The sequence below is a fragment of the Crocuta crocuta genome, unplaced genomic scaffold (assembly GCF_008692635.1).
Source record: "Crocuta crocuta isolate KB4526 unplaced genomic scaffold, BGI_CrCroc_1.0 scaffold31, whole genome shotgun sequence".
Taxonomy (NCBI): domain Eukaryota; kingdom Metazoa; phylum Chordata; class Mammalia; order Carnivora; family Hyaenidae; genus Crocuta; species Crocuta crocuta.
The window spans coordinates 14069570-14078324 of record NW_027528362.1 but is presented as its reverse complement, the minus strand read 5'-3'; the positions used below and the strand labels follow the sequence as shown (position 1 = coordinate 14078324).

General features: G+C 55.2%; 1 long non-coding RNA gene across 1 annotated transcript in view; it reads left to right on the top strand.

Annotated features, from left to right (window-relative positions):
* The window catches only part of LOC144223292 (uncharacterized), an 8888-nt gene extending 467 nt beyond the window's left edge, over nt 1-8421 (top strand). Inside the window, exon 2 of the long non-coding RNA XR_013332658.1 lies at nt 8197-8421. This is a non-coding gene — a long non-coding RNA (uncharacterized LOC144223292). The remainder of the gene's footprint in view (nt 1-8196) is intronic.
* Nucleotides 8422-8755: the final 334 nt, after the last annotated feature.

Sequence of the window (8755 nt, the reverse complement as noted above, 5' to 3'; positions counted from 1 at the left end):
CGGGGGTCCGGGAGGAGCAGAGCCCCGGGTGCGCCCGCCCCTCCCCCGCCCTGCTCGGCGTCAGCCCCGACTTCGAGCTGGTGCTGGACTTTGGTCCCAAGGCAGGAGCGTGGCCGCGTGGCCTGCAGCTCATTCCCCGGGAGGCTCTGGGCTCTTCTCCGTCAGCAGCGGTGAGAAACCCCGAAGGAAGCCATCCGTTGGCTCCCCGGGTCCCGCCCACCCAGGACCCCTACCGGCCCCCGCTCCCGGTGGCGGCTAGCCCGCCCAGGCCAGTGCTCCTGTGTAGACAGGGGTGGGGGCCCCGGGGTGGCCCTGGGCGAGAGAACAGCCGTGCCTCCTACGCCCCGGTAATGACTCTAAAGATGATTTGGCCCTGGGGCGCCTGGGGGGCTCCGTCGGTTAGGCGTCCGACTCCAGCTCGGGTCATGATCTCACGGTTCGTGGGTTCGAGCCCCGCGTCGGGCTCTGTGCTGACGGCTCAGAGCCTGTTTCAGATACTGTGTCTCCCTGTCTCTCTGCCCCTTCCCCACTCATTCTGTCTCTCAAAACTGAAGAAATGTTAAAAAAAAAAAAGATGATTTGGCCCACCAGCAATCTCTTGGAGTTTGAATTTTTTATTGCTGAAATGGAGAGCCATTGAAGGTTTTCTGCTTAGGTTTCCTTCCCGCCTCTGAAGTGATTGTGGAGGGCACTGCACATGTCTGCAGATTGGAGGTTTCGAGGGGCTCTGTGCACGTTAATTTTGGGTGTCAACTTGGCTGGGCCATGTTGCCTAGAATGTGGTCAAATGTTATTTGGGATGTTTCCGTGAGGGTGTTTTTGAGGAGATTTATGTTCAGACTGTTGGACTTTGAGTAAAGCAGACTGTTCTCCATAATGGGGGTGGGCCTCATTCCATCAGTTGAAGGCCTGATTAGAGCAAAAACACTGATCTCTCCCAAGCAAGAGGCACCCTTCCAGCACATGCCCTTCAGACCTGACCCACAGTGTCGGCCCCTCCTTGGGTCTCCAGTCTGCAGATTGGAGACCCGCCAGCCTCCACAGTCACATGGGCCAATTCCTTAAAATAAGCCTTTCTGTCTACAGCTACCCCACCTCTTGGCTCTGTTTCCCTGGAGAATCCTAGTGCAGGCCCACGTGGACAGTCAGGGACAACCCCTCCGTCTAAATCCAGATGATTAGCCGTGTTCATTCCATCTACAACTGCACCGTGACCGTGTTAACTCGAAAAACTGCCAGGCTCTGGGGTTGCAGGCCGGGACGTGTGACATGTGTCTGGGGGCCTCTGTTCCACAGACAGCAGTGTCTTTTGCCCATTTCTGGTTGAATTTCTGGTTTCTTTTACTGTTGAGTTTTGACAGTTCTTTATCTATTTCTTCTAACTAAATATGAGTATTTATTAGATCTTCGAATTGCCAGCAGTTTCTCGCCGTCAGCAGGTTAGCTTTGGTCTTCTTTACAAGGTCTTCTGCAGAACAAGTTGTTTCTACTTTCGCTGAATCCAATGTGTAGAGGCTGCTTGAAGGCAACGGGCGTGAGCAGTGGGAACCTGATACGGTAGAAGGGCCTAGAAGTACCACCAGGCTGAATGCAGGAGGCCCGGTAAGTGACCCAGCCTGAAATAGCCATCGGCCCCAGAGGACCAGCGTGCTGCCAAAACCAAGCACAGCTCCTAAGAGTACCGAAGAAGGGGAGCTCCCCTACGACCCACCCTTCCTCCCTCACCCTGTAACCATGGCGCCTCACCACTGCCTCCTGGTGGACAGTCTCTCTGCTGTCCTGCCCCCCCTCCTTTGTTCTCTTCTGGGGGGTGAGTTCTTTCACCACCAGATCTGCCCAATCAGAACGTGCCACACAGCGTGCTGTTGTTTTACATCACTGTCCCGTCTCTTCCCTAAGCCCTAGACCTGGAAGATTTCTCTTCTAAACGTTTTATAATTTATAATCTATAGTTATCACGTATAATCTTTATAGATTTTTAGGATAATATTGTCTATACTTGCAGAAGAACTTTGCTGGGATTCCGACGAGAATTTTGTTAAACCTTTAGAACAATCTGGAAGGAACTGTCAAAAATTTTTTCCTGCCGGAATTGATATGACCGTGATTCCCTCTTCATTAGTTTGCTAATATGGTCAGTTACAATGAAGATTTTCTCTTCTTTTACCTTTTTCTCTGCTGCTGATCCTTTTCTGTCTTCTCTCGCTATTGAGCCCATCTTATAAGTTTTTTAGATCTTCAGCTATGGTATTTTGAGTTCTAAAATATTCACTTAGTTCTTTATATTTTCTGTTAATTTGGTGAAAGCTTTTGTATCTTTGTGGAGACTTTCTGTTTGTCGCCTGTGCCAAGCACGTTTGTAAAGTCTTGTTGAAGCATTTGTACGATCACTGCATTCAAGTCCTCAGCAGGTGGTTCTGACACTCGCCTTGTATCAGTGTTGGTGTCTGTTTGCGTTCTCTCTTGCGTTTGGGACCTGCCCTGTACCGGTGCAGTGACTGGTCTTTGGCAGACACCTGGCCAGAGCACACGTCACCTTATAAGACTCCGAGGTCATTCAGACGTTGCCCTTCGTAGGCAGGCCTCGGCCACTGCCCTGGAGCCATCATTACTGCTGTGGGGCGTGGGGGTGGGGGGCAGGGGACCGCACCGCTATCCGGAACGGTGAGTTGGGCACTTTTTATAGCTCAGTGAGGGTGCACGGCTAGGCCCCCGTCAACTTTTGCTGGTCGGCTGGGGACAGGGGACAGTTTTGGGGGGTGTTTGGCTGGAGCACAGACGTTGTACTGCGGAAATGTCGATGTCTCGTGAGGCTGCCCCCGCGTCCCGGCCGTTTTGCTGCAGGGCGCAGGCTCTTGTCTGGGTCTGTGCGTGTTTCCGTGTCGCCAGCCTCTCCGGTGGACCCCGCTGGGATTCACGGGGCACCCTGAGAACGCAGGGGACCCGTTGCCCTGCTGTCCCTCAGGTCCTGGGGCCCCTCGTCCTCGGCCATCTCTGCGTCTTCTGGAGAATTCTCACATTTGTTTTACAGTAACACCGCCAGGTTTCATTGCGCTTCGTGAGAAGACTAGGAAATAAGATGGCCTTCAGTTTCCCCAGCAGAGGTCCACGCGTGCTTTCCTGGAAAACACGGGGGGGGGGCTCGTGTGCAGCATGGCCGAGCTGGGCGGAGGCGGGTGCACCAGGACCCGGGCTGACTCAGCTCCTGGCTTAGCCACGTACTGGCTGGTGACCTCAGACAAGTCACCCCGAGCCTTGGCTTCCGAGCCATCCTGCGAGGACAGATGTCCCCTCCTCTCGTCACATAGCCCCTGCTCGCTGGGCTGTGTCCGGCCCGGGGGCCATCTCTGCCCCACCTGGCCGTGCCCTCCCCTGGCCCTCCTTCAGCGGCTCGCTCTCATCCTCACCGACGCCGCGTCTCTGGGGCTGCGCTGTGGCTGCTGCGCGGCTCCCGCTCCCGGGAAGCCCCCACGCTGGCCGGCTCTGGGCGGGTGGGGTCGGCAGCATTTGGGGGTCAGGTACGGAAGAGGCTCCTTTGGCTGCAGGAGAAACCCCTGGCCTCACAGGCTCACACCTGGGTGGTGTGACGGCCCGGAAGGGCTGCGGCCTGCGGGGCAGAGAGCCCAGGGGCCAGGACGCAGCTGTGGCCGCCGCCGTCATTCTGGTTTTCGGGTCCAGAGAACAAACCTCTGCTCCTGGAAAACTTGAGAGGGAAAAGTGGGACGTTTCCACCGACTGGAGGTGCCTAGGGCAGTGGGAGCAGGTGACAGTCTGTCTGCACGTCGCCAGACGCCCCAGTTAAAGATCCTCTGGACGAGCGCTCAGAATTGTTTTCGCTTATGAAAATATCCCGCAGACCCCTCATTTGGCGGAATACATATAATCAATTGTTTCAAAACCAGAAGTGATGTTGGCTATTATAATGTAAACCGTTTTCTAAATGGAAGAATTACAGGAATCTAATTGGAGAAGTATACAAACAGTGGTTAATACGCTGCTTCTTGCAAAGACATATTACAACTTATAATCTTCCTTTATGGGCGGATGTTGTCAGTGCTTAATCAGGCGTGCGGGTGCATTCAGGTGTGCCCGCGGCTGTTAGCGGCCCCGCGCTGTTATTTGCGGAGCTGTTTGTGTGACACTGCTGCTGGCTCTCTGAGCTCCCTTCCCCTGCTCCTCTCTCTCTGGTCGCTGCAGTCTGTATAATTGTCTTCTTACTTTTGTCTTCAGACGCTTTAAATAGAGTCCTGGGAACGATTAACTGTGTCAGAACCACAGAGTTCTGGCGCTTTGCAGATTAACGGTTGGGACCTGTGCTCACGAGGTGGCACCTGCGTCTGGCACGGACGGAGGCCTGCCACGCGGTGTGCCAGTGGCCCTTCCTGCCTGGGCTGCTGACCTGCCCGAGGCCGCATCAGGGCGGGCTGTGTCCCCGGGGGCGCCCACTTGACCTCGATGGGCCCCGATGACAGCTCTGCATCCAGACGTCCCTCCACAGGGACTCCCAAGGGGGAGGGGGCCACAAAACCAGAAGAATAAGGGGACGCCACCTCTTCTGTGGGAGCAGCGGGGAAAGGTTTGCCCACGTGAGGAAATTCCTCCGCTCATTCGTGTGTTCACTGGTTCAGTCCCTCCATTCATTCATTCATTTACTCATTCATTCATTCATTCACTGGTTCAGTCCCTCCATCTATTTGTTCCTTCACTGGTTCGGCTTCCTCGTCTCCTCTGAGGACGTGTTTTGACGTGGCCCCGGCTGGCACGTTGCACTCCCGCTGTGAGCAAAGCTGGGCCCCGGAAACCCCCGCCGACATGCCCGCCGAGCCCAGCCCCAGGTTTCAGGCTCTGTTGGGCTCAGTCAGTCTCCTGACTGAGGTAAGGGATCTGATACTGCTCTCGGCTCTAATCCTGTCCGATCGAATGTGCTGGACAAGGTGCACTGTCGTGTGAGGCGGCATCGCCTCCTGACTGCACTTGTGCTGGACACGTCTGCCCAACCAGCTGCCCCAAAGCACATTGCTGCGGGGGAGGGGGCTGCTAGCCGAGCTTCGGTGCAGGATTTTAGATTTTTGTTTAAAAGAGCATCAGCCAGGGGCGCCTGGGTGGCTTAGTCGGTTAAGCGTCCGACTTTCGCTTAGGTCATGATCCCGCGTTTGTGGGTTCGAGCCCCGCGTCGGTCTCTGTGCTGACTGCCAGCTCAGAGCCTGGAGCCTGTTTCAGTCCGTGACTCCCTCTCTCTCTGCCCCTCCCCTGCTCACTCTGTCTCTCTCTCTCTCCTAGAAATAAATAAAACATTAAAAAAAAAAAAAGCATCAGCCAGAGGGACGAACGGGGAGACAGGGCGGGGCAACCGAGATGTCGCGCTGGGGGAGCGCGGGCTTCCTGGGTCACAGCCGAGTGAATGGAAACGGGGGCGCTAGGCGTCTGGAGTAGCTGACCTAAGACTCTAGAGTCGTGTGTCCACACCCCTGGCTCTCACAGCCATGGATATTGGCGCACGGGAAGAATACTGTTCTGATCCTTGATCGTTTCAGTTTCTCGTCGCCGTGGCCGACAGACCCAGGTAACGGCCCCTTCCTGGCGAGCTGCTGACCCCGGGCGACGGGGAGAAAGCTGGCAGGAGCCCAGGCGGCAGCGCTGAGCGGGGCGTGCTCTGGGCAGCGTGCCCCCCAGGGCCCTGCTCCGGGAACCGGGACCATGGTGGCTCCTGACAGAGAAGAGAAAATCGGTGTTACACCCCGTAGTTAATGTGACAACACTCGGCTAATGAGCGCTTAATGACCCCCAGTCTGCTCATTTCTGTCACTCGTGTGAGAATGTTACTTGTTTTATACTTAGCCCTCTGCTGGAGGATTAGCTTCGCGCTCAAGTGAATTAGTCAAGGTTCTTTAAAAATCAGAACAAAAGTGCTAGCAAGTGTGTACAGATACGAGGAGCCTGCCCGCGTGTACACTTGTCCGGATAACGTGTAATTAACTTCAAGATGTTTTTGGCTGACTGTGTGAACGGCAGTAACATTCTAGCCACATTTGGTGCGAACGTCACCTTCGCCCAGGACATTCTCTTTTCACCTGAAGTCCTCCTGGGAAGGACGTCAGGGGCCGTGCTCTCTGCGTGCAGAGAAGGTCGTGTGCAGGACAGGTCTGGGCGCCGCGGAGGCCCGGGGTCCCAGCACAGTTACAGACACACGCTCACACCCACTTTTTCTTTCTTCCGTCTGAACTCCATTCCCCACTTGATCTGGTTCCCCTCTCTCCTCGTCTCTGTTCTTCTCAGGGACGTGCACCGGAGAACTGTGGGCACCCAGAAAAGAGGTAGAATCTGTCCGTTTAGAACAGCGCGAAGGTCTCTCTCTGTCCTTCTCATGCTCTGCACGTCAGACCGACTTAGAAAAACTCACTTCCACTGCTGTTACGTTTTGCAGCAAATGACCGAAAAATACTGTTTTCATTTGCAGACTTTTTGTTGTATTTATTTATTAATTTTTTCATGTTTATTTTTGAGAAAGAGAGAGAGGTAGAGAAAGAGAGACCCAATATGAGCAGAGAAGGGGCAGAGAGAGGGAGACACAGAATCCGAAGCAGCTCCAGGTTCCGAGCTGTCAGCACAGAGCCCAACGCGGGGCTTGAACCCACGGACTGTGAGGTCGTGGCCTGAGCTGAAGTCAGATGCTTAACCGACTGAGCCCCCAGCCTGCTGACTGCTGACTTCTGCTGACTTTTTAAAGATGACCCCGGAGCCTTAAGACAGGTGCTGGTCTGTCCCCTTTCCCACTGGACGTACTCATCCCCTGCACCCACTCACCCAGGCGTATGCGTCTTCGTAAGTAAGAACTCGTGTGTCTGACAACAGTGCGGAATAAACCACAGCGGCATGGGCTTTGGAGCTGGAAGAGCAGGTGGAAGCTTAAGTGTTGGGGAGAGAATCCCAGTTCCGCTGCGTTGCCCGCGCTCCAGGGGCCGCTGCGGAGATGCAGCCGGGGGCCTGCAGTTCCCAGGACCAACCATAGATGTCGACACAGTACGCGGCTCCTTAACACCTTAAAGGCTAAGTTGTTTTCTTCTTGGCTCAGGGGGCTGAATTTTTACCATTAGAGAGTTCTTCCTTTGCTTAAAATATTATGTTGTTGGGGCTTACCATTTAAAAATTCAATACTTTTGGAAGGGATAACGTGAAAAATAATCTACCAGCCACTGACACCCAGGAGCTAATTAGTTTAGGAAACGGCTTCACTAGCTGCGATAATGGTGGTAAGTGATGGCACAGGACCACAGTGGACCAGTCCCTGCGGGCTGTGCTGTGTGCAGGAGGCCCGAGAGCCCTGGGAGTGGGCGTCTGGAGGGAGGAAGGGCTGGCTGCCAGTGGGGCTTTCTCGCAGCTCCCCCCGTTTCCTGGAGGAGGCGGCCCACTGAGAGACCCGCATGCATGTGGGATTCCGCGGGAACAGGGCCGGGGAAGCAGGCAGCCAGGCTGTTTGCAAGGGCCACATCCCTGTCGCTTTGAAATGGAGCACTTGGAATTCTGGGTTCTCTAATTCTGTTACCTAGTAGCTCTTGGAGGTGAATGGGCCAGCCTTGTGATTCCGTTTTAATAGATGCTGTCATCAGCGTCTGCTCATCAAAGCCCTTCGTTACATTAGCGAGCCTGAAGCTGGAAGGCGGCCCCTTCGGCAGTCTCCGGGTGGCCCAGAGTTCAATGCAAAGTTGTTTTGCACAAAGACATCTGCAAAAATAATTGGCCTTTCCGTTTTGATTTACTTTCTATTGATTTACGTCAGGGACATTTAATTCCAGACCTTGGAGATGGCCGGCAGGCTCCTTCGCTTGTGGCTCTGTAGTGAGGAAACCATTAAGAAAGTGGAGAGGGAGGGCCGTACAGTCTCCGCTGGGAGGAGGGATCAGGGCCGATTTTATTCTGAGATCCCACTCTGCCCCGCGAGCAGGGCACAGGCCCTCACCGCCCCGAGGCGCACGGCCCCTGGCGGTGGACCCCGCGCCGGAGGATGCCGCACACGCGGCCCTGGACGTGGAGCTGCGGGCTCCCTGGGAGGGGGTTTGGGCACCGTCCCTTGTTGCAAAGGGACAGCCCCCCGCGCTTCCGCGCACGTGTCTCCTCAGACTGCCGTTTGACATAACTGAGTCTAATTTTTCAAATGAATTTTGATCTTAAAAGAAAGATGTCATTTCCTGAGCCTAGGTGTCCGGGTGGCCCGACATTCGGATGACAGACGCTCTGCTTCCCAGGAAGCCGTTACCGCGTCATCTGGAGGAAGGACATTGCTGGGGACAGGAGGCCGGGCCACGCTTACAAGTGCTCTCTTTGCAAATGGCTGACTGACGCGCTCAGCGGATAGCCCCCAGCATAACCATGCGAGTATCTAAATTGATGAAAACCTAAACTATCTTATAATTGTTTTTTTAACTTGAAGGTTTCAAATTTCATTTCATTTTGAAGGGAGCGAAGCGCCATCAAAGTTTGGTCTCCTTACGGTGTTAGGTGCGTTTCTCCGCTGAGGAGGCTTCCCGTCGGGCGCGTGCCCCAGGGGGACTGACCCGGCCTCCTGCTGTTGATGCCCCTCCTTCTGGGGAAGCTGCAAGTCACCGGGCCGGTTTCGGGGACCGGCTCCCCGTGCCCCTGGGACCTCGGAGGCCCGTCCCATCTCCAGTGCCCCCTGCCCTGGGATCCGCTCCCCTCCCGGCACACGTGGAAGATGGAGAAAGGAAGAGAGAGCAGGACGGGATCCAGGAGGCGAAGG